Consider the following 24,271-nt stretch of genomic DNA (forward strand, 5'->3'; position numbering starts at 1 on the left):
ACGGGAGGATTTCTTAAGTTTTTACTACATATGATCAGTTTTCACACATTCTCGTGTAACGTGGCTCCCAGACCTCGTTTCATGCAAAATCGTAACGTCGTCAGTCATATCCCTGGCGCCATAGGCGGCTAATAAGTCAATAATCGATAGCTAAAACTTGAATTGTACTGCTTCTTACTGGCCGATTACATCAACTTAGAGCCGGCCGCGGTGGTCAAGAAGTTCAGGCGCTCAGTCCGGAACCGCGGGACTGCTACGCTCGGAGGTTCGAATCCTGCTCGGGCATGGATGTGTTTAATGTCCTTAGGTTAGGTTTAAGGAGTTCTACGCTCTAGGGGACTGATGAAAGCAGATGTTAAGTCCCATAGTGCTCAGAGCCATTTGAACCAATAACTTAGAAGCTTCTTCTGTGTTCTATGGAGTTGCTATTAGTGCCTCCGCATGCCGCAGCCAGGGACATAAGTTTCCAGACGATAAATGTAACTGTTTTATAGAGAAAAGCATCCAATGTGACGATATGTCATTACGTCGATTCGACGGCAATTGACGAAAACGGGACGATTTCTTAGGTTTTTACAACACATGAACACTTTTCCAATTCTATCGTGTAACGTGTCTTCCAGACTTCGTTTCATGCCAAATCTTAAGGTCGTCGGACATGTCTGAGGCACCAAAGCCGGATAATAAGTCAATAATCGATTACTAAAACTTGAATTTTACTGCTTCTTACTGGCTGATTACATCAACTTATAAGTTTCTTCTGTGTTTTACTGTGTTGCTATTAGTGCCTCCGCATACCGCAGCACACAAAGTAAGTTTGAAGACGATGAAGGTAACCGCTTCACAGAGAAATTTCAAATTCTGTGTCTGTGTCTATTGCCTGCTCATATTGTTTAAAGCAGGTTGCTCTAAATGCCGAGTGGATCTGATTCCCTTGATACCTATTCTAAACAATCTCGGATTGGTAAAGACCAAGCTCTGCTTATACTTATAGTCTGGGAAGTTGACATATCTTAGACAGTAAAATATGATGGTTAAAGATGTCCACTGAGTATTCCCATATACACTGAAGTTAGCTTTGAACAACAAATTATTAATTGGCCACCTACTCTTGACTCAATAGCTACTAAGATCTTTCACTAGTGAAGGAGGTGACGACGTTGTTATGTCCACTAGAGGCTTCTGTAGTTTGCTGAAAATGATGTGATATAATTGTGCCTTGTGATTTTCTGTGGAGTTCCAGAGTAAGTTCTATACTGGTGCAGGACATTCATTCGTGCTGTTCTCATTCGAGGCAATCCTGGATTCTGAATCTCAAGCACCAGAGGATTATAAACAGCAATGCAACCTCTGTCTTCCTGGCTGTGCACTATTTCAAAGTGCTCTGGTTGACAGTCTCTTCTCATTGTGCAGTGCTTGTAGATTATTGTAAATGGATTATCTGCATTATTTAGAACATCTCATTCTAAACTTTCTAAAGAACGAGACTTTTCTGTCATGACCACTTTTTGTGTGAGGTGATAAATACCAGGAATTTGATTGCATTTTGAGAACCTAATGGTAACTAACATTATTGTCTATGTAAATTAATGGAACTGGATTTTTCCTGAGGTCAGCAGTTTTCCGAAGGTCGTCGTTTTTCCCGAGGTCGTCGTTTTTCCCCGAGGTCGGCGTTTTTCCCCGAGGTCGGCGTTTTTCCCCGAGGTGGGCGTTTTTCCCCGAGGTCGGCGTTTTTTCCCAACAGCGGCGTTTTTCCCCGATGTCGGCGTTTTTCCACGATGTCGTCGTTTTTCCCCAAGGTCGGCGTTTTTCCACGATGTCGTCGTTTTTCCCAAGGTCGGCGTTTTCCCCCGAGGTCGGCGTTTTCCCCCGAGGTCGGCGTTTTTCCCCGAGGTCGGCGTTTTTGCCCCGAGGTCGGCGTTTTTGCCCCGAGGGCGGCGTTTTTCCCCGAGGTCGGCGTTTTTGCCCTAAGGTCGGCGTTTTTCCCCGAGGTCGACGTTTTTTCCCGAGGTCTGCGTTTTTGGCCCGAGGTCGGATCAAAGATTTTTTTTCCCGAGGTCTAGAAATCTATCGATATATTGAAAATCCAAAGTATTTTCATATATGTAGACTATACTGTTATGTCATGTCATCTTGAAACATTTATCCGACCACTAGATAATGGTATTTATCAAGATAGCGATATATTTCGTTATATCTATTTATTTCGATAATCTTTTTCTTAGGGGTACAGATTTATTTTGAGATGTCCATACTTTTCCCATTATCGATTCAATTCGATATATCGACTTACGTAGATGCGCACATTAAATCATGATATCGATTTATTTCGAGATATCTATCTATATTGAGGAGTCTATTTATTTCGAGATATCGATTGATTTAGAGTATCCGATTATATCGAGATATCGATTTATTTTGATATACCGACACAATTAAGGTTGTCTATATATTTCCAGGTATCGATATATTTCCATGTATTGGTGTACTACAGATATCGATTCTTATCGAGATATCGATATAATTCAAGGTACCTCCATATCTCTAGTAATCCATAAATTTCTAGATATCGCTATTTTGAGAGATATCTTTAGATTACGTGGTACCAATATATTTCGAGATATCGATATATTTCTGTACCTCAATTTATCTCGATATGTCGACTAGCATCGAGATTTCGGTCTATATGGTAAGCCGAAATGCGTCTAGATGTCGATATACTTCGGGATATCGACTCATTTCGGTGTAGCGGTTGTTTGGAGGTGTCGATTTATTTCGAGGTTTCGATTTATTTCACGGTGTCGATTTATTTCGAGGTTGCGATTTTTCGAGGGTTGCGATTTATTTCGAGGTGGCGATTTATTTCGAGGTGGCGATTTATTTCGAGGTGTGGATTTATTTCGAGGTGTCGATGTATTTCTAGGTGACGATATATTTCGATGTTACTTGTCGACTGCATCAGCTTAGAACCTATTTCGTACAGAGTGGTGCGACTGCATACCTCAGCAGGCGACATTGATATCCAAACGATGAATTTTACCGTTTCCGAGAGAAAAGCGTGCGGTGTGATGAATTGGCACTACTTCATTATGAAAACAAATCACGAAAACGTGAGGTTTTCTTCGGTTTTTCTGCCACTGCTGCCAACTTTCAGCCCACCCCCTCCTCCCCTTCCCCAGTCGTGGCGATCAGCTTTTTTGATGGAAATGGACACAGGAAAGTAATAACGTTCCATGAAATCCCATTCTAGGGACGTTCAAGGGTAAATGTTCCAGACGGTTTATTTGCATTAAGACACGCATACTGCGCATCTACAATGTCACATCTGCCAGATCGTTTCTATTGTCAACAGTGGAAAACAAAACAGCGTACTGAAGAAGCCATAGTGAGACGCGGTTTTTGGTAGACGAAATAATAGGAATACTCTAGCCATTGATAATGATGATCTAATGAGAATTCTGTTATTGTTTTGAAAGATGCATTTAAATATGCATTGAACGTAGCTCCAAATTATTTTGAGAATTATAATTGCGGTATTATGAATCTACATTGGAGATTTTGTAATGCAAAACATTTCGATCTGAGAATACTTTACGTGATAGTACGGCATTGACCTTGTGTGTCATTAGGGTAAAGTTAATTTGCCGCCATTCACATAAAATTTATCCGCCATTAACATAAAATCTATTTTTCAGCGTACTGCAATAAGGACTCACTTCAGATGATTGGACAATTAAAGAGAACTCAAACCGTTATTTTAATAGTATTCGTAGGTCCATTGCAGCATTTACCGTGGACAGTCCCTGAGCCTAGACTGTCAGTTTTATGTAGGGAGTACTACTTTAAAAAAGCACTCCGTGTTCAGGTCACAAGTGGCCAATCAGGACCATCCGACCGCCACGTCATTCTCACTGAGGGTGGAGGAGGAGCTGGCTCTCCCACTCGTTGTGGTAGTTTCCTTTGACTGGAGCCGCTACTATTCGGACGAGTAGTTCCTCAATTGGCATCGGAAGGCTGAGTGCAACCCGAAAAATGCCAACAGCGCATAGCGGCCCATATGGTCACCCATCCAAGTGCCGACCACGCCCGAAAGTGCTAAACTTCAGTTATCTGACGGGAACCGGTGTATCCACTGCGGCAAGGCCATTGCCCCTACCACTTTTTATGATATTTTTTATCGTAGTTCATGTCTGATGGCTGGGAAGAATGGACGTTTACCATGTTATGCACATTTATATTTTCACTACGTCGACACAGCTGGTCCAATTACGACCACAGGTGATGGTAGCCATAATGATCGTGCCAAGCATCCCGTGTACATTAGTTACACCCAAGTGTGTGGGCATCACAGCATTCGTGACATTTAAATTTGTTACTTCTTTGCTACTATATTCGCAATAAATTTTGCAGACAGTATCCGCACATGACGCTGAATGTACCTACAAAATTATATCATTGTACGACACATGTTTCGGGAGATACGTCATAAAAACTCAGGACAAGGCCAGACGCTGCATAGTACGGACGTGGACGCACAGCTCTAAATAAATGCCTGGTCAACACCAAGCTTTTCCGCTAGTCATCTATAAAGATAAAAAATCCCCAATATTGTCTACCAGCGTATTTTTGAAAAACCTTTATTTTGTCATCCATTTTTTTCCTGTAAAAATCGTAAAAGCCGTGCATCATTGTGTTTTTAAAAAGCGTTTCTTATTGTCATCTCTTTTTATGTATTTTAAACCATCTATCGCTTGTGTAACCTGTGGCTACAAGTCCATTCCCTTTATGGTGTAATCGAAATAATAAACAACGCAAAAAAGTGTGGGTCAATTTCTTCCTCATTTTTCGGAACTTCTGATAATAGTAAATCGTTGGCTCTTTGAGGGCGTGGTAGGTACATACAAGAGATTAGTGTAAGATTAGAATTTGGGTTAGATGCAGTGCCAGGAGGTTCTGTTTCTATCTGGCTAGCTTCAGAGTACTTCACCATCTACGAAGTGATGCGTTTCATTGTGAATGGTGTGTTCTGTGCTAGGTCTACCCTTTTACTGCACAATGCTGTTCCTTCGATGCTATTAAAACCAGGATGTTATCAAAATATATGCACAGTGGCAGACTGGAGTCTGCAGAAATATTTCCAGTGGTGGGGAGGGGGGAAGGCGCGTCGGGGCTGGAGTGCATGATTCTGAAACTGGCACTCTGTGTACAAATCAGCTGGTCAGTTACGAGGTGCATCAAGCTACAAGACCCTAACTCTATAAGCGCTACAACTGGCCAAAGCTAAGGTTTATCAGTATTGTGGAGAATTCTTATCTGGAAGAGTGTACTGTAACGAATAGAAACTCTTTACTCCAGATTCCAGGGAGGGTTGGGGGCGATGGGTGAAAGTGCCCTTTTGCCTATCCTCCCCTCCCGACCTCCTCCCCTCCCCCTCCCCTTCACCCTCGCAGACGCCAATGGCTGGCCCGTTCATTTTGAGAACATCAGAGCTCCAGTAACCTTTCTGAGAAACTGTTCTTGTTGTCCTTGTGCGTCAATCTTACCACTCAGAACACCAGTGGGAATGTTGGTTATCGCTGAAATAACTGGTTTTCGGCTCTTATCAGTTTCCCAACCCTTCTTTAAGCTAATTGTTAAAGCCCGTCACAATACCAGTTCTTGTAATAACCGATTTTCAGTCTTTTATTTACATTATTTTCTCTAGTAAACGTAGAAATCAAACAAAGATTAAACAATTTTTACTTTCTCAGTTTCTTGATAAATGGAATCAAAATGTCAAATTAAATACCCTTATGATGACCTGCAGCCGTTCAGAACGAAATTAGAATTATATTAATACCGTCAGCTGCTCACGTGTGTCGATATATATCAACGGCGACAGGTGACAATGTGTGCACGTCTGGGACTCGAACCCGGGATCTCCTGCTTACATGGCAGTTGCTCTGCCCATCTGAGCCACCGAGGGCACAGACGATAGTGTGACTGCAGGTACTATCTCGCGCACGCATCCCGCGAGACTCACATTCTCACCTTGCATGTCCACACACTACATTCGTAGTGTCCCACACCGACACACTCATTACTCGTGGAACACATTCTTACCAAGTCCAGTTCGGGGAATACGTGTGCATCTTCACAGAAGAAGGTCATGGCTGGTATTGCCAGAACCATATACTTATATTGATATGGACATGTCTTCCACGAGGAATGAGTGTGTTGGAGTGGGACTCTACGACTGTAGTGTATGGACATTCAAGGTGAGAATGTGAGTCTCGCAGGAGGCGTGCGCGAGATAGTCCCTGCAGTCGAACCATACACTGTGTCCTCTGTGCCTCAGATGGATAGAGCGTCTGTCATTTTAGCAAGAGATTCCGGGTTCGAGTCCCGGTCGCGGCACACATTTTCACTTGTCCACGTTGATATTTATCAACGCCCGCGAGCAACTGACGGTATTAATATAATTCTAATTTCTTTAAATTAAATAGTCAAATAAAACTTTGTCCGATCTTCGCTGCTGGCGAGTGCTTCTATACTACAGAAAACTGGCAATATTATCCTACTGATTATAGTTTTTAGAAGCTCTGCTCAAAAATTATATTGTAATCGGTTATCACAGCACTATGCAGGCATTACGTATAGTCCAGCGATAAAGAGTGAAAACTGCGGCAGGAGAACTCTCTTTTTCGTTTTAATTTCTCTATTTTTAAGGGCTAAAAGCAGATAACGGCATACTACGTAGACACAGCAGCAGATCAGGCACTTTCTACTTTTATCCAGAACTATGAATGATTTGTTAAATTTTAACTTTTTTCCTTGTATGATGTCGCAAGTCGACCAAATCTAACTTTGTTCTTCACTCGTACCGCATATCGTAAAATACTTCCAGACTTCCAGATGGTGCCATTCTATGTTACAACTGACGTTCGACAACAGCGAGAAACTGTGTCCAGTCTCGCGCTCTGCTTGTATAACAGGCACAGTATTGTCTCGGCAATGTTGGACCAATCCATTTGTTGCTCGTTTCTATCAGCAGTGTTATTAAAGTGGCATACATAACTTTTCCCATTTTTTTCTGTAATAACGCCGTATTTCAGTGCTATGGAAATCTTACGAATAAAAATTACTCGTCTTTTCTTAAAAAGGTTTATTTGAAAACTAAAAATTTTACTACGACATCTGTGGCTAATTGATATATCTGTTTTTACGTGGTTATCAGGAAAAAATGAAAAGATACTTGTTATAACCGAGAGCAAACAAATACTGAAAGACATCGGTTATTCAGAACTAAAATACCCATGTCGTTTTAACTGATCGGTTTTTCTATCTATAAACTGCAGTGTCGCCATAGAAAAGTGTGTCGCTCCATCAATGTCCATAGCAACTTTGAGATATGTGTTTATGCGCAATATCGGCAAATGGAAACACGAAGAGGTAATAAGCACCTGAGCGATAGAATTTATTTCACAGTCAGAAAAGTCGAGTGACAGGCAAGACTGAATCACTGTAATAGAAATTATATGGAAAGCTGTGTAAAGGAAAATTTCCAGTTCTTTCGTGGATTCCAAAATTGAAGCAAATTCCGGGACACCAAGGTGACATAGTCTTATACGGATAGTATTCCATGACTAACGTAATTGGCCCATATACTGTACTGGTATACGGATAATATTACACGACTAACGTAATTTACCTGAAATAATTTACAAACATGTTACTGTAACATTCGCTACTACTCATTACGCTAATTCACCTTCAGCCATTAAGCGCAAATCTCAGTTATGATACGTGCGCCAAACAAAAATTTATCAACCTAGTACCTCAAGACAACTACAAACGATCATTGTGTGCAAAATAAATAGAACACTTCATAAGAAGAACATGACGGGTTTTAATCATTCCCACCGCAAAGGATGAAAAATTCAGGCTCGCACACAAGACCACTTGATAACTAACCAGAAATTCAGATTAGTTGTAGCTTCGGTGACAATCGCCTTTTTTACATTTTCCCCGTAAACTAGATAATTATGAAACGTAAGCAACTACTGTAAAATATCTGCGGCAACGGCCTTGCCGCGGAGGTTGCATCGGTTCACGTGGGATCACCGAAGTTAAGTGCGTTGTCGGGCGTTGAAGGCACTTGGATGGGTGATCATCCAGGCCGCCATGCGCTCTTGCCATTTCTCGGGGTGCACTCAGCCTCATGATGCCAATCGAGGAGCTACTCGACCCAATAGTAGCGGCTCCGGTCAAAAAATACCAACATAACGACCGGGAGAGCAGTGTGCTGACCCCCGCCCCTCCTGTTCGCATCCTCCACGGATGATGACACGGCGGTCGGATGGTGCTGTCCCAGTAGGTCACTCGTGGCCTGAAGACGGAGTGCTTACAAAGCAAACTACTCTCCAGTGGATGGTCGTACTACTGAGACCTTGATGCCTGGCATCAATAACAGATGGCAGCACAAGAGGTTGGCTTACGCCTACTGCCGAATTTTGCGATCTGTCGTAAGCCTGCGTAAGCACGTAGGGCCTTCCGTCTTAAGTGCAAGCATATCCATTGCGTTTTCTGTCAAGCGACTTGAGTGGAATATTTCATTATTTCTGAAATTTTATAGAAATGTTTTTCGTTGTATATCCTCACCATCGGTACTGAATTTACTGTAAAATTACTTGCTCACTTTTCGGAACTTCCGTTCATAGTAAATCGATACTATTTGAAGCCGTGGTAGACACGAGTCTAGTGTGCTTCACCTTCAGCACCTTCTGTGTCAGTCTCGGTTAATATGTCGCTGATTTCACAACGAACAGTTCGTTGTCTACTGAGTATACTGTCTGTTGCACGACACTATCCCTCCCACGCTGCTAAATGTAGGTCGTCGGCAAAATATGACTGCAGTGGAACAAGGGCGTCTGCAGAAATTTCCCCAGGAGGTGGTGGTGGTGGCATTGGTAGTGGTGTGTGTGTGTGTGTGTGTGTGTGTGTGTGTGTGTGTGTGTGTGTGTGTGTGTGTGTGTGGAGGACTATTACTATGAAACTCACACAGTCCAGACCGCCAAGGAAAATAAACCTTGAGATTTGGAAAGAGTGTTGATCTTATACCGCTTATACTGCATATTTCAAAATTCCACCTCTAAGGGGGAGACGCAGGACATGAAAGGATTTCTGAATCATGTAGCTATTAAGGTAATTTTGAAGCTAGGCATACGAACATTTGTATCTGGTTTCTAGGTCAGAAATAAAGAAATATGTGTTCCAGTATCTTTGGGAATTTAACCTCTATGAGGTGAAATAGTGGATGAACATTTTATTTTGAGATAAATAATTATGGAAGAACTATGAAAGTATTTTTAAGGCTACATCTACGAAAATTGGTATTTGACTTCAAGGCTACAAATAAGAAAATACGTGTTTCGGTGTTTTTGGAAGTTCAACCCCTAAGGGGATGAAATAGAGTGAGCTGGTGCGTTTCTGGCGCCAGTTTCCGTCGATCGTTGTTTCGATCTTTGAGTCGCGGTCCAGAGGACACTGCTCCCTAAGCGACTGTAGTAGTTCTCTGTGCAGCCCAACATCGGGCTTACCACGCTTACACTGGACACAGTTGCCAACAAATCGCCTGCCATCGCGATATAGGTTGGGCCAAAACATGTATTCCTGAACTCGGTTCAAGGTCTTGAAGAACCCCAAATGACCCCCGTCCGCCGACTCGTGGAAATATCTGAGTGCCATGCTAACTCGTTCCTGTGGAATAGAGACCTTCACTTGGCCACGGTTGGCTCCCCCTTTACACAAGAGGCCCGCACGAAGGCAACAGCTAGTGACGACGTCGCCATCCACAAACTGCTGCATATTCGGTCCCCACCCGGCGTCCTCGGCCTGTTTGCCGGCTAAGTCGAAGAAGAAGCCGGGTGTCTCGGAGAGAAGGAAATTCACCCCCAGATCCGGCTCCACGTTTCTGAAAATGGTTCATTATGAAAGCATTATGAAAGCATATCTGACAATTCGTATTCGGCTAATCTGTTACAATTTTTAAAAACTACGTGTTTCACTGGTTTTTAACTTCGAGCATAAGGGGATGAAAATTTTAGTGAAATATTTATTGCGTTATATTAAAATATTTTAAATCTGCATCTACGAAAACCGGTATTTCACTTCTCAATTAGATATAAAGAAATATGCGTTATACAAACAAGAATACAAACGGCTTGATTAACAAAAACCTTGGACCCCAGCTGTCAGCATTGCTTTTTGGTCATTCAGCAAAAGACCATGCTTCAACGGCGTTAAGTTTAGAAAAGTTTAGAAAGTGTTGCAGTTTATAAAAGACATAAAAAAAACGATTAAAGAAAAAATGCTTTGCAGACCATGAACGGTCTAAGCAAGTAAAGAAGCGGATGATAAGCTAGCTCTTTATGCAAATAAGTTGGTCAGTTTAAGTTCCGAGACATGTCATGCAGCAGGAACGGAATCCTATAGTTGCTACGATTGGCTAAAGGAAAAGTTTTGCAGAATCACGCGAAATCACTTCTGCAAGTGGCTGAGAATCTCGTAATGAATAAAAATTCTGTACTGAGAATTCCAAGGTGGGAGAGGCGAGATTCCTCCCCCCCCCCCCCCCTTCCCCCTTCTCAGAATCCTATCCTTCTTTACCTACAGCAATAAATAAATAAATAAATAAAACTAGAGAAATTTCTACTGTGAAACTATTTGCATACAAGAGAACGGCCATTAAAATTTAACTCTTCAAAGTTTTAAGCCCTGCCCCGTTCGAAAATTCAATTTCTTTGTAGTTGCATTTTTTAAAGGTGTACTTGTCTAGACTCCTGGAACGGAAAGGGTTTTTTTTTTTTTTAATCCGTGCTTTACAAAAGTTTCTACAGTCCATTGTTTGAAGCAGTGTCACGGCTGCCATGAGCCGCGCGGGGTACCCGCCATGTGTCCAACGCCTTGTCACGGTTCGCGCGGCTCCCCCCGTTGGAGGTTCGAGTCCTCCCTCGGGCATGGTTGTGTGTGTGTTGTCCTTAGCATAAGTTACTGTAAGTAGTGTGCAAACATACGGACTGATGGTTCAAATGGCTCTGAGCACTTTGGGACTTAACATCTGAGGTCATCAGTTTCCTAGAACTTAGAACGACTTAAACGTAACTAAATTAAGGACATCACACACATCCATGCTCGAGGCAGGATTTGAACCTGCGACCGTAGCGGTCGCGTGGCTCCCGACTGAAGTGCCTACAACCGCTCGGCCACATCGGCCGGTCTATCATGTATTCTAGAAGAGCTGCACGGTCGTCAGTGGCGCCTGTTCTTTCTAGAACAGTTACTATCTTCATATCTATGGTTAAACGTCACCCAGCCATTGACCTTCGTCTGTGCGAATGCGCACAGGCTACCGGAAATCTTACGGGAATCGTCACCTTAGTGTGAGCCAGTAATGAGTGGATGGACAAATACCTATTAAGTACATTACGTAATCGGATTGTGGGCGGTTCGGGGTGTGAGTCTCACGGGAAGCGTGCGAGGGATAAATTCCTGCAGTCGTGCTGTTCATTTGTGCCCTCGATAGCTCAGATGGATTGAGCGTCTGCCTTGTAAGCAGGAGATCCTGGGTTCGAGTCCCAGTAGCGGCACACTTTTCAGCTGTCCCCATCGAAGTATATCAACAACACCTGTCGCCAGCTGAGGGTTTCAATTAATTATCAGTTGTGTAGGTGATTCGATGAACCCTTTGCCAGGCACTTAAATGTGTTTTGCAGGGTATCCATATAGATGTAGATGATAACTCGTCCCGTGTCGCACGTGCTCAAAAGGATTCATACTGCAGAATGCATGCAAACATACTCACCGAAAATACGGACGAATATCAAGTGCAGGCTGCCGAGTGCTGCATATCCAGCTTAGACAGATCGGCTTTTCCTGCCAAGAAGAACAGGAAGTTGCTGTCTAGGAACAATCAGAGGTAGAGGAAGGGCTGATAAATACTCCTTGAATTGCAGACTAAACGTAAATAACGAAAATACATTTTTGGTAAAAATTGGTCAAAACATAATCGTTTGCCCTCCGTATTGGATTAGCTGTTTTGAATATTGAAAATCTGACTTCAGATTCGTTTTCAGCGACATTAAGAATATATGTGTAACACTCAGTTCATGCAAATCGAAGTAATAATATAACTAAATGTTTTCTCTAAACTTTGAACACTTTTTTTTTCGAGTAACGATTTTCTCAGAACGGCATGCAGCATAAATTAAAAGTGGTTCGATCTCTTAACTTCTACCTCTGACCCCTAAAAGTAAACACTTTTCTTAGGAACTTATAGCTATAATATGACATTTGTTAATATTAACTAATTTTTGTGTAGGCATAAGGAGTGAAACAAACCCCTCAAAATCGAACTCAAAGTTCGAATTAGCACTGTATCGTTAAATTTAAGGTTGTTTCATTGCGGTTAGGTATGCTCTCCCATTAATTTTATGTATTATCGACTGATGTTATCCATTTTCAAGTTCAGAGAAATAATGTAGTATCAACTGATGTTACCCATTTTTGAATTCAGGTAACATCTGAGGTGCCACACTGCACGCACTCTGCGTACTCCAGTCTCGCAAGCCCTTGATCAAATCATAATTACGGGCGCCATTTTTTATTGAAAATCTAAAATTAAGCTCATAGTATTGTCACTCGTAATTCCCAAACAGATCGTTCGAATGTATTTTCATTGTCTCAAAAAAAATTTCAAATTTACCCTTTTTTGCTCATTTGTATGAGAACCTGGCCGTCACGCCGGAATATAGTCACTAGATTTTTTTTCAGAGACGCTGTACGTTCGCGAGAAGACTTTCGTTCTGCGCGTGTCGAAGGACATTCCTCAGATATTACTGTCTGTGTGCTACTCAGTCGTGCCATTTAAGTGTACATCTTTGCATAGCTTTCCTTTCACGATGTAAACAGTGTTCCGCTCAGTTGCTAACTGGCCAGTGAGTGGTTCCGAAGGTGTCGGATGTGCGGTGCGTTCGGTCTGCTAGGACAACAGCAGACTGGCGTGGTGCGATGGCAGAAGCAGACACTGAGGGAGCTAGCTGCTGGGACGCCAGCGAACAATTTATGCCAAGTAAGACGAAGAGGACTATTCTAAAATTACGAGCCGTCTAAAAAGTGTTTACCATTGGTAAATCTTGCTGTTGAGTCTGACAAAACTGACAGTTTTTCCTAGAGATACAGGAAATCCCCCCACCCCCACTCAATGAATATTTGGTTGTGATGACAGGCCGATTGGTAGTGTAGCCCGAGATCTAAGTTAGGTTGGAAGGTGGTAATTTGATTGAGAGTTGTTTACGCCAACGATTATGAATGCCGACTAAACGTTGTGCGAGCAGATTGCCCTGTAGCGTAGCCTAGTGTTTCCGTCCGCGCCACATTTAACACACTTTCTCTAACTGTGTACAAAAGTCTCACAACAGCCACGATAACTACGTTTCTGGTGGGGGGAGGGTAGAGTCCACTATGTAACTTTCACGGCAAATTTTAGTAACCGCTTAAACTAACCGAAATAGAAGCGTCATTTTAACTATATTTCCTTTTGTGGGAAAATAATGGTTCTCCTCTTTTGGCAGCAACTGTAATATGTAGGCGACTTATTAGTTTTTTTTAAACTCTGAATCATGATCTCAATAGACGCAGTGCTTTTTTTACGTTACTTGATTTGTGGTCTATAGTAAACAATGCAACGAATTGGTAAATTCTTTGAAGTTTGACGTGTGTTACATAGACGACGTCTGCAATGTTCGTAAGGCCAAGTTTGCATATATTCGGTGTCTGTTTTTTTGGCCATGTACTGTATAATTAAGGGGAGGAGGATTATGTTCAAGGAGCAGTGCATTAGCAGTCTATGGAGAAATTGAGAATTTGGATCTAACGAACGGCATGCTCGGGCAGTTCGTGATATTCTGTTGACCACTGTGTAATTCGGACACAGTGATCATTGCCTCTCCCTAGTAACCAGGGGACTCGGGTGCTAATCCTGGTCTGGCACAAATTTTCAACAGTGCCCATTGACTAAAGTCTGTGCCCATTGTCAGCTAATATCATTGTTTCGGTGTTAAATAGTATTTTGTTCGCGATACGTGGTTTAGCTTTTTCATGGATAACAGCTTTGAAAAGCGTACAGGTTATATTGATATTCGCTCGTCGTTAGTCCAAGGCAACTATAGCGATTTATAAACACAGTTGTAGTTCGTATTAAGCCCACATACGTAACTGTGTCCTGTGTTTCTTTCCCAAGAACTACTCCGTAAGTAATTCCCCTGTAGTGGTATTTTGTTATAGTATTTTGTTTAAATATTTATAGACTGCAGGCTTGGATGAAATATGAAACACATATCCGAAGTTCCTGTTGATATTGCAGATACTGTTTCATCCGTACTAGGGGCCAAAACATTTCATCAAATACAGAAGGACACAATTTGTCTCGAGATTTAGCAATTTTTCGTAATAGAGGCCTTGCGTCGATATGTTTTTCTCTAATTCTTGTTTGGATTTAATCTTAAAACACACTAACTCTTCCACCACTTATTCGATATGTGTTTTCATCCCTTTCGTAGCCTAGAGTTCCTAAACGGTCGATAATATTAATGATTTCCTTTCTCAATTATATTTTCTGTAAATCTCCTGTTTATGGTTATTGCTAACATGTTTCACGTTCTCACTTTTATTATTTTTATTTTTCAAGTTTTGTGCCTTGTAGCCAAATTTTCTTTGAATCTGGTTTCTAATTCTGAAATAGTAACAGATGAAGGTCAAGAGAAGATTGCGATCTATTTGAGGAGAGTGGCTTGGAGATTTTTTATAATAGACGTACACAGGTCATGGGGATCCTTACCTATATAAATTTACTTCGAGTGTGATGTAGCCCATTCTCTTGTCATGATCTCGGCTGTATCGTAGCGCATTGTCTCGGTTAGGTTGGAGATTTTTCTTGAGAGTTGCCGAAGTCAACGAAAGTGATTACAAAGTAAAGACTGTGCTAACAGAACGATCTCTAGCGTAGTCCAACACGTTCTTTCTGTCCTTTTATTTTATTTATGTATTTATGCATTTATTTTACCTGGCAAGATTAGGGCCTTCAGGCCCTCTCTTACACCTAACCAGGCATACTCAGATTGAACGAGTTACAGTTACTAAATAACATTAAGAACATTTAACGTATTATGCAGTATTGATGTCAAACGAAAAAAAGTTTTAAAGCCTCTTTTAATTAAAAATAACTAAAGCTGCAAGATACAATCACAAAAACTGTATTACGTAATAGAGTAATCCCAGACTATTGTTGTGTAAGTTGTGTGCGTACACTATTTTTTTTGTTAGTGAATATACACTTTTTTACTCATTTGCTGGGTTTCAGTTTTCCCCGTTTTCTGGCAAAAAACCTTTTCCTGTGAAGGGCCCATTAGCTTGTCGGTTATATTTGTGACATTCTCGACGGTCAGTAATTTCGTGATAGTCCATCCACCGGCGTCATTGTTAACATCGGATATAGATTTAAGTATTAGGAAGGCTAATATGAAGCTAATGCATGAGTAGGTCTAATAATTAATAAAAATAGGAATGCGGGTAAGCTACTACATACAGCATAGTGAACGCATTGTTGTGGCCAAGATAGCCACGAATCCCACGCCTACCAAAGTCGTAAAAGTAGTCCTCAGATGATGAAGAAATTGATGGAATGTGTGATGAGATAAAAGAAATCATTCAGATAGTGATGGGAGATGAAAATTTAATATTAATGGGTGACTGGAATTCGACAGTAGGAAATGGAAGAAAAGGAAACGTAGTAGGTGAATATGGAATGGGGGTAAAAAATTAAAGAGGAAGCCGCCTGGTAGGCTTTTGCCCAGAGCATAACTTAATCATAACTAACACTTGGTTCAAAAATCATGAAAGAAAGTTGTATACGTGGAAGAGACCTGGAGATACTGCAATATTTCATATAGATTATATAATAGTAAGACAGAGATTTAGGAACCATATTTTAAATTGTATGACATTTCCAGGGGCAAATGTGAACTCTGATCACAATATATTGATTATGAACTGTAGATTAAAACTGAAGAAACTGGAAAAAGGTGGGAATTTAAGGAGATGGGACCTGAAAGAACTGACAGAATCAGAAGTTCTACAGTGTTTCAGGAAGAGCATTAGGGAACGATCTACAGGAATGGGGGAACGTAATACAGTGTGATGGGGGATCTGAGTGGTGTACTGTCAAGGGGGAGGGGGTTCCTCAGGGATCAGTGTTGGGGCCGCTATAGTTCCTTATTTATATAAATGATATGCCCTCAAGTATTACGGGTAACTCTAAAATATTTTTGTTTGCTGATGACACTAGCTTGGTAGTAAAGGATGTTGTGTGCAACATTGACTCCGTTTCAAGTAGTGCAGTACATGACCTCAGTCCATGGCTTGTAGAAAATAAACTAACGTTAAATCACAGTAAGATTCAGTTTTTACAGTTTCTAACACACAATTCAACAAAACCTGACGTTTTAATATCACAGCATAGGCATATGATTAGTGAAACTTAACGGTTCAAATTCGTAGGTGTTCAAATAAATAGTAAGGTGTTGTGGAAAGCCCACGTTCAGGATCTTGTTCAAAGACTTAATACTGCCATTTTCACTATTCGAACGGTACCGAAAGTGAGTGATACTTCGCCAAGTAAATTAGTCTACTTTGCTTATTTCCATTCACTTATGTCGTATGGTATTATGTTTTTGGGTAACTCTTCCCATTCTAGAAGGATATTTTTGGCTCAGAAACGAGAGGTTCGGGCAAAAAGTGGTGTGAGTTCACGAACCTCTTGTCGACCTCTGTTCAGGGAGTCTGGGTATTTTGACATTGGCCTCTCAATATGTATATTCCTTATTGTCGTTTCTTGTTACCAATATTAGTTTATTTCCAACAATAAGCAGCTTTCACTCGGTTAATTCTCGGGAGAAATCAAACCTCCATTTGGATCGGACTTCCTTAACTCTTGTGCAAAAATGTGTGCAGTATACTGCTGCATCCATTTTCAATAAGCTGCCACTCGAATTCAAATAATCTTAGCAGTAATCCACGCGCTTTCAAATCGAAACTGGAGTGTTTCCTCATGGGTCACTCCTTCTATTCTGTCGAGGAGTTAATTGAAAAATTAAGCTGATTCTCATTGTACTGCTGATAGCGTTTGCTTAAACTTATGGACTGATTTTCTCTCAGGTTCATGAACATGTATTTTTATCTGTTATTACTTTTATGTTGTAAGTTCATGTGTCGCCCTAACCGCCGTCTGCTTCACGTCTGCTGTGCAGCGAGCTACCTTAATTTAAGTATTAACTGTATTTTTCTTACTTGTCACTTCTTCTTCCGTGTGTTTTTGCTTTTGCTGCCTCGGAGTGTAGCGGCAGTGGGGAGTCTAGTGCGTCGCATGGTGCACCCCAGGTGTTAGATGCTTCACCCACTGTCCCTGCTGTCGAGACATCTTCGCGGGTACCGGGCGCGGCTGGCCACCCTCTCCCCAAGGGGAGTGGCGGGTTCAGCGGCGTTCGCGGCGCACGAGGCGGAGGGTCAATGTGGAGGCTGGCCGTGTGGCATCGCCCGCTCTGCCTGTGAATGGACATGTGGCTGCTCCTTCAGCAAGGTCCGAGCAGGCACACGGGGGGAGGGGTTTATTAGTTATTGGGAGCTCCAACGTTAGGCTGGTGATGGAGCCCCTTAGGGAAATAGCGGAAAGGTCGGGGAAGAAGGCCAGTGTTCACTCTGTGTGCTTGCCGGGGGGTCTCATCCGAGATGTGGAGGGGGCCCTACCGGCGGCGATAGAGAGCACTGGGTGCACCCGACTGCAAATTGTTGCTGATGTCGGCACCAATGACTCCTGCCGTCTGGGTTCAGAGGTCATCCTCAGTTCGTACAGGCGGTTGGCGGAGTTGGTGAAGGCGGAAAGCCTCGCTCGCGGGGTGGAATCAGAGCTAACTATTTGTAGTATCGTTCCCAGAACCGATCGCGGTCCTCTGGTTTGGATCCGAGTGGAAGGCTTAAACCAGAGGCTCAGACGATTCTTCGGAGAGCTGGGGTGCAAATTTCTCGACCTCCGCAATGGGGTGGAGAAATGTATGGTCCCCCTGAATAGGTCAGCCGTGCACTACACGCCGGAAGCGGCTACGAGGGTAGCGGAGTACGTGTGGAGTGCACATGGGCTTTTTATTAGGTTAGAGAATTCCCTCCCTAGGCCCGACAAGACGCCTCCTGAGACGCGGCAAGGCAGGAGTAGGCAAAATGCGACAGGGAATAACAATATTAATGTGCTAATAGTAAACTGCAGGAGCGTCTATAGAAAGGTCCCAGAACTGCTCTCATTAATAAACGGTCACAACGCCCATATAGTACTAGGGACAGAAAGTTGGCTGAAACCACATGTAAACAGTAATGAAATCCTAAACTCCGATTAGAATGTATATCGCAGAGAAAGGCTGGACAGTAAAGGGGGAGGCGTGTTTATAGCGATAAGAAGTGCAATAGTATCGAAGGAAATTGACGGAGATTCTAATTGTGAAATGATTTGGGTGAAGGTCACGGTTAAAGCAGGCTCAGACATGGTAATTGGATGTCTCTATAGGCCCCCAGGCTCAGCAGCTGTTGTGGCTCAGCACCAGAAGAATAATTTGGAAAATATTTCGAGTAGATTTCCCCACCATGTTATAGTTCTGGGTGGAGATTTTAATTTGCTGGATATAGACTGGGAGACTCAAACGTTCATAACGGGTGGCAGGGACAAAGAATCTAGTGAAATATTTTTAAGTGCTTTATCTGAAAACTACCTTGAGCAGTTAAACAGAGAACCGACTCGTGGCGATAATATATTAGACGTTCTGGTGACAAACAGACCCGAACTATTTGAATCAGTTAATGCAGAACAGGGAATCAGCGATCATAAAGCGGTTACTGCAACGACGATTTCAGCCGTAAATAGAAATATTAAAAAAGGTAATAAGATTTTTCTGTTTAGCAAAAGTGACCAAAAGCAGATTACAGAGTACCTGACGGCTCAACACAAAAGTTTTGTCTCAAGTACAGATAGTGTTGAGGATCAGTGGACAAAGTTCAAAACCATCGTACAATATGCGTTAGATGAGTATGTGCCAAGCAAGATCGTAAGAAATGGAAAAGAGCCACCGTGGTACAACAACCGAGTTAGAAAACTGCTGCGGAAGCAAAGGGAACTTCACAGCAAACATAAACATAGCCAAAGCCTTGCAGACAAACAAAAATTACGCGAAGCGAAATGTAGTGTGAGGAGGGCTATGCGAGAGGCTTTCAGTGAATTCGAAAGTAAAGTTCTATGTACTGAATTGGCAGAAAATCGTAAGAAATTTTGGTCCTATGTCAAAGCGGTAGGTGGATCAAAACAAAATGTCCAGACACTCTGTGGGCAAAATGGTACTGAAACAGAGGATGACAGACTAAAGCCCGAAATACTAAATGTCTTCTTCCAAAGCTGTTTCACAGAGGAAGACTGCACTGTGCTTCCTTCTCTTGAAGTCGCATCGCTGACAAAATGGTAGATATCGAAATAGACGACAGAGGAATAGAGAAACAATTAAAACCGCTCAAAAGAGGAAAGGCCGCTGGTCCTGATGGGATACCAGTTCGGTTTTACACAGTGTACGCGAAGGAACTTGCCCCCCTTCTTGCAGCGGTGTACCGTAGATCTCTAGAATAGCGAAGCGTTCCAAAGGATTGGAAAAGGGCACAGGTCATCCCCGTTTTCAATAAGGGACGTCGAACAGATGTGCAGAACTATAGACCTATATCTCTAACGTCGATTAGTTGTAGAATTTTGGAACACGTATTATGTTCGAGTATAATGACTTTTCTGGAGACTAGAAATCTACTCTGTAGGAATCAGCATGGGTTTCGAAAAAGACGGCCGTGTGAAACCCAGCTCGCGCTATTCGTCCACGAGACTCAGAGGGTCTTAGACACGGGTTCACAGGTAGATGCCGTGTTTCTTGACTTCCGCAAGGCGTTTGACACAGTACCCCACAGTCGTTTAATTAACAAAGTAGGAGCATACGGAGTATCAGATCAGTTGTGTGCTTGGATCGAGGAGTTCCTAGATAACAGAACGCAGCATGTCATTCTCAATGGAGAGAAGTCTTCCGAAGTAAGAGTGATTTCAGGTGTGCCGCACGGGAGTGTCATAGGGCCGTTGCTATTCACAATATTCATAAATGACCTGGTGAGTGACATCGGAAAGTCTCTGAGGCTTTTTGCAGATGATGCTGTGGTGTATCGAGAGGTTGCAATAATGGAAAATTGTACTGATATGCAGGAGGATCTGCAGCGAATTTACGCATGGTGCACGGAATGGCAATTGAATCTCAATGTAGACAAGTGTAATGTGATGCGAATACATAGAACGATAGGTCCCTTATCATTTAGCTACAAAATAGCAGGTCAGCAACTGGAAGCAGTTAATTCCATAAATTATCTGGGAGTACGCATTAGGAGTGATTTAAAATGTCGACTGTCAATGGTAAGAAAAGTGTTTCTAAAGAAGAAAAATTTGTTAACATCGAGTATAGCTTTAGGTATCAGGAAGTCTTTTCTCCGAGTATTTGTATGCAGTGTAGCCACGTATGGAAGTGAATAATGGACAATAAATAGTTTGAACAAGAAGAGAATAGAAGCTTTCGAAATGTGGTGCTACAGAAGAATGCTGAAGATTAGATGGGTAGATCACATAACTAATGTGGAGGTATTGAATAGGATACTGGAGAAGAGAACTTTGTGGCACAACTTGACTAGAAGATGGGGTCGGATGGTAGGACACGTTCTGAGACATTAAGGAATCACCAATTTAATATTGGAGGGCAACGTGAAGGGTAAAAATCGAGGAGGGAGACCAGGAGATGAATACACTAAGCAGATTCACAAGGATGTAGGTTGCAGTTGGTACTGGGAGATGAAGCTTCCACACGATACAGTAGCATGGAGAGCTACATCAAACCAGTTTGTGGACTGAAGACAACAACAACAACAACAACAACAACAACAAGGTATTTGTCTCATGTGTAACCTTCAACAGAAGTGGGGCAGACAAGAGGGTTAGATTATATGTACTTTCCATTGAAATTGATCCATAATGGGGAGATACTCAATGGGAAAATAATATGCTAATTTATTATCCACAGACCGCAAATGGACTGATCATGAACGAGGAATGAAAATTTGGTCACACTTCTGATAGTACACGTATTATTTGACCCCCCCCCCCCCCCCCTCTCTCTCTCTCTCTCTCTCTCTCTCTCTCTCTCTCTCTCTCTCTCTCTCTCTCTCTCTCTCTCTCTCTCTCTCTCTCTCTCTCTCTCTCTCACACACACACACACACACACACACACACACACACACACACACACACACACACACACACACACACACACACACACTCAATCGCCCGCGCGCGCTTGTTCTACTAAGTAATTCAATTCATTAATGGTGTCGGAAGAGATGGTTACCAAGAAATCCTTTAGGCTCCTCGTAAACTGAAATCTGTCAGTAGTAAAGCTTTTTATGTCTGCCAACAAGTTATTGAAAACATCGTTCTCCTTAATGATGGAGACTTTCTTGCACGAAAGTAATTAACTTACAAATTTTTGTGGAGATTATTCACTTCTAGTTATGACTTCATGAAATGAGCTGTTGATTTGAAAATATTCATTTGTTTTTAAACACAATATTCACGGGGAGAACGTATCTTCCATCTCCACCATGTTAACTGATCTATTTATATGATCCTTATTCTAAGTTGTGTTATATTAACGGTAAAACACAAAACATTTCTTACATGCATTTCCACTATTTTCCAACAAGCTGACAATTTTTCATGAATAATATATTAATAGTGAAATTTTTAGAAAAATTTTGAAAGACAGGTTTTGCGGGCAAATTTCAAAAATTAAAAGACCATAGTGTTCATTATAATACAATTTCTCCATGGTTTTTAATTCCTACTCCGAAGTTTTCTTTTGTTTCCTTTACTGCTTGCTCAGCAAACAGATTGAATAACATCGGGGATAGGCTACAACCCTGTCTCACTCTCTTCCCAACCACTGCTTCCCTTTCATATCCCTCGACTCTTCATGCCCTCGAGTAAGAAAACTGGTCGTTAGAATTCCATGGTTCTGGGATAAATGGTTTGAGAGGAAAGGTACATTTAGTTAGAAAAGTTAGGGAAAATTTAAAGTTGTATTGCACTTACCGTCGTACATGCACTCATTTAAATTCATAGTTTCTTTCACTTTCCAATAGTACGCATGCTGTACATAAACATAACATTTGTTTCATGATATTTACTTTTTTATTTCTTGCAAGTCTTCTAGAACTTCTTTCGAAAACTTTGTGGGTAGATCTTGGCATTTGTTTTGTTCAGAAACGTTATTACTCTAGCAAACAACTGACTACGAGACAAGAAAAAATGTATTCAATAGGTGAAAGCTCAAAGCTACGGGTAAAATGTCCCTAGGCTTATCTCAAAGAAGAGATGGCACAGAGAAACAAGTGGGCATGTCTTACATAGCAAGCTGCCATTTAAACCGACATTTAGAACCTTCAAATACGGATTTGGACTAAAATACTTTCATATTCACACTAAGTGTAAATAAAACTGGTACAATCACCAATAAACAAAATTATTTTCATTGTTTTCGGGGTTCCTTTTGCCTTTCGGAATAAATATATTGCGAATCAGTAGTTAACATGCCTGGTTCCCCAAACAGGAGACGACTAGAAACTTCCGAAATGTGGTGGTGTAGAAGAATGCTAAAAAAGTTTTGATCGAATAGCTGATGGGGAGATACGAAATCAGATTAGGGAGCAGAGAAATTAATGGCACAAATTGACAAAAAGAAGCGATCGTGGGTAAATGTCATATTTCGATTCCACCCATCCGCTGTGACCCACGACGTTCTGCATGACGTTGATTAGTTGCATTTCGAAGGATACCAGTGGCCTTATTAAATGTTAACTGCGATTGCCTTCGTTTCTAGAGCAATTTATAATGTTCGTTAACTATGATTTTTTTCGGAATATATCGTGATGAACTCTGGGAGGAACCACAGAACACAGCTTAAATTGTCGTTGAAGAAACGAGTAGTGATTGTATTTTTATCTTTCTTATCCGACACGTTGGGGAATCCAAGGTATAATGGGGTACACAGTTGAAAACTTTGATTAAATGTACAAAATTGATAAATAAGAGAGTTACAAATTTTTATATGAACACATTATGATGTATTAATCACAAAAATACAAGAACATTGCCATAAAATAAAACAACAATGTTTTCTCACTCAAAAACAGAAATTTATATCATTTGCACGCGTCACAATGGGGTGGTAAATACAAGTGATTACAAAAACGTATAAAATTATCCGAAATGCAGAAAATATTGGCTTGCTCGTTATTTTTTTTAGTTTAAAGTGAGTATTAATGTCAAACTACAGTTTTCATGAATCGTATCCTTTTCTTGAGGCTGTTTACAAAATTCACACACGGGGAGACACTCATCATCTTCGCTATCTATTCCTGCACAAGAATCGTGTGTCAGTTTTTTGCAGGTGGAACAAGCGACCCAACTTCCAACTGATTTTGAATATAACCCACCACAATATACACATTGACAGTCAGAACTTTCCTCATAATCACTCTCGTTAGTATTGTATTCTCTCTCCTTTTTTCCATTTACCTTCAGAATCTTTCTCTCTTTTTTGAGTTCTTAATTTTATTCTCTTTCGCAGAAAGTTTTCTGTTTGCTCTTTCTTCTTTGTCAATGTTCTTTTTTCTATTTCTCCCATTAATGACTTTTAACTCTTTTTTTGTACGGCGAATCAGTTAAAACAACGTAGTTCCCCCTTTTCAGTCTCGCTCTTTTCTTGCTTTCGTTAACTTTTGACAAGAAAATCAGAATCTCAGGTGAAATATGAAATGAGGAGGTTGTGTTGTCAGTTGTCATCCAAGAGCACCCAAGATTAGAACAATTAGCCCCAATAACTTTGTTATTCTTAGGCGGCAGTTCATTGTAACAATTCGCTGAAACCTCGTCCCCTTGATTATCCAGCCCGTTTGAGTCGTCTTTTTCAGCTGGTGTGCTAGGTGAAGGCAATTCCAATTGTTCAGATATAATAACCTCTTTATCTGACGGCCTATCACGTCCGCTGTCAGTTGTGTGTGCCGGGAGGAA

The 24,271-nt window shown here is 41.5% G+C and overlaps 1 non-coding gene across 1 annotated transcript; it reads left to right on the forward strand.

The window, feature by feature from the left end:
* Positions 1–11,552: 11,552 nt before the first annotated feature.
* Trnat-ugu (transfer RNA threonine (anticodon UGU)) lies at positions 11,553–11,627 on the forward strand. The gene has a single exon. It is a non-coding gene; the product is annotated as a tRNA-Thr (tRNA).
* The last annotated feature ends 12,644 nt before the right edge of the window (positions 11,628–24,271 follow it).

The sequence above is a fragment of the Schistocerca gregaria genome, unplaced genomic scaffold (genome assembly GCF_023897955.1).
Source record: "Schistocerca gregaria isolate iqSchGreg1 unplaced genomic scaffold, iqSchGreg1.2 ptg000043l, whole genome shotgun sequence".
NCBI classification, from domain to species: domain Eukaryota; kingdom Metazoa; phylum Arthropoda; class Insecta; order Orthoptera; family Acrididae; genus Schistocerca; species Schistocerca gregaria.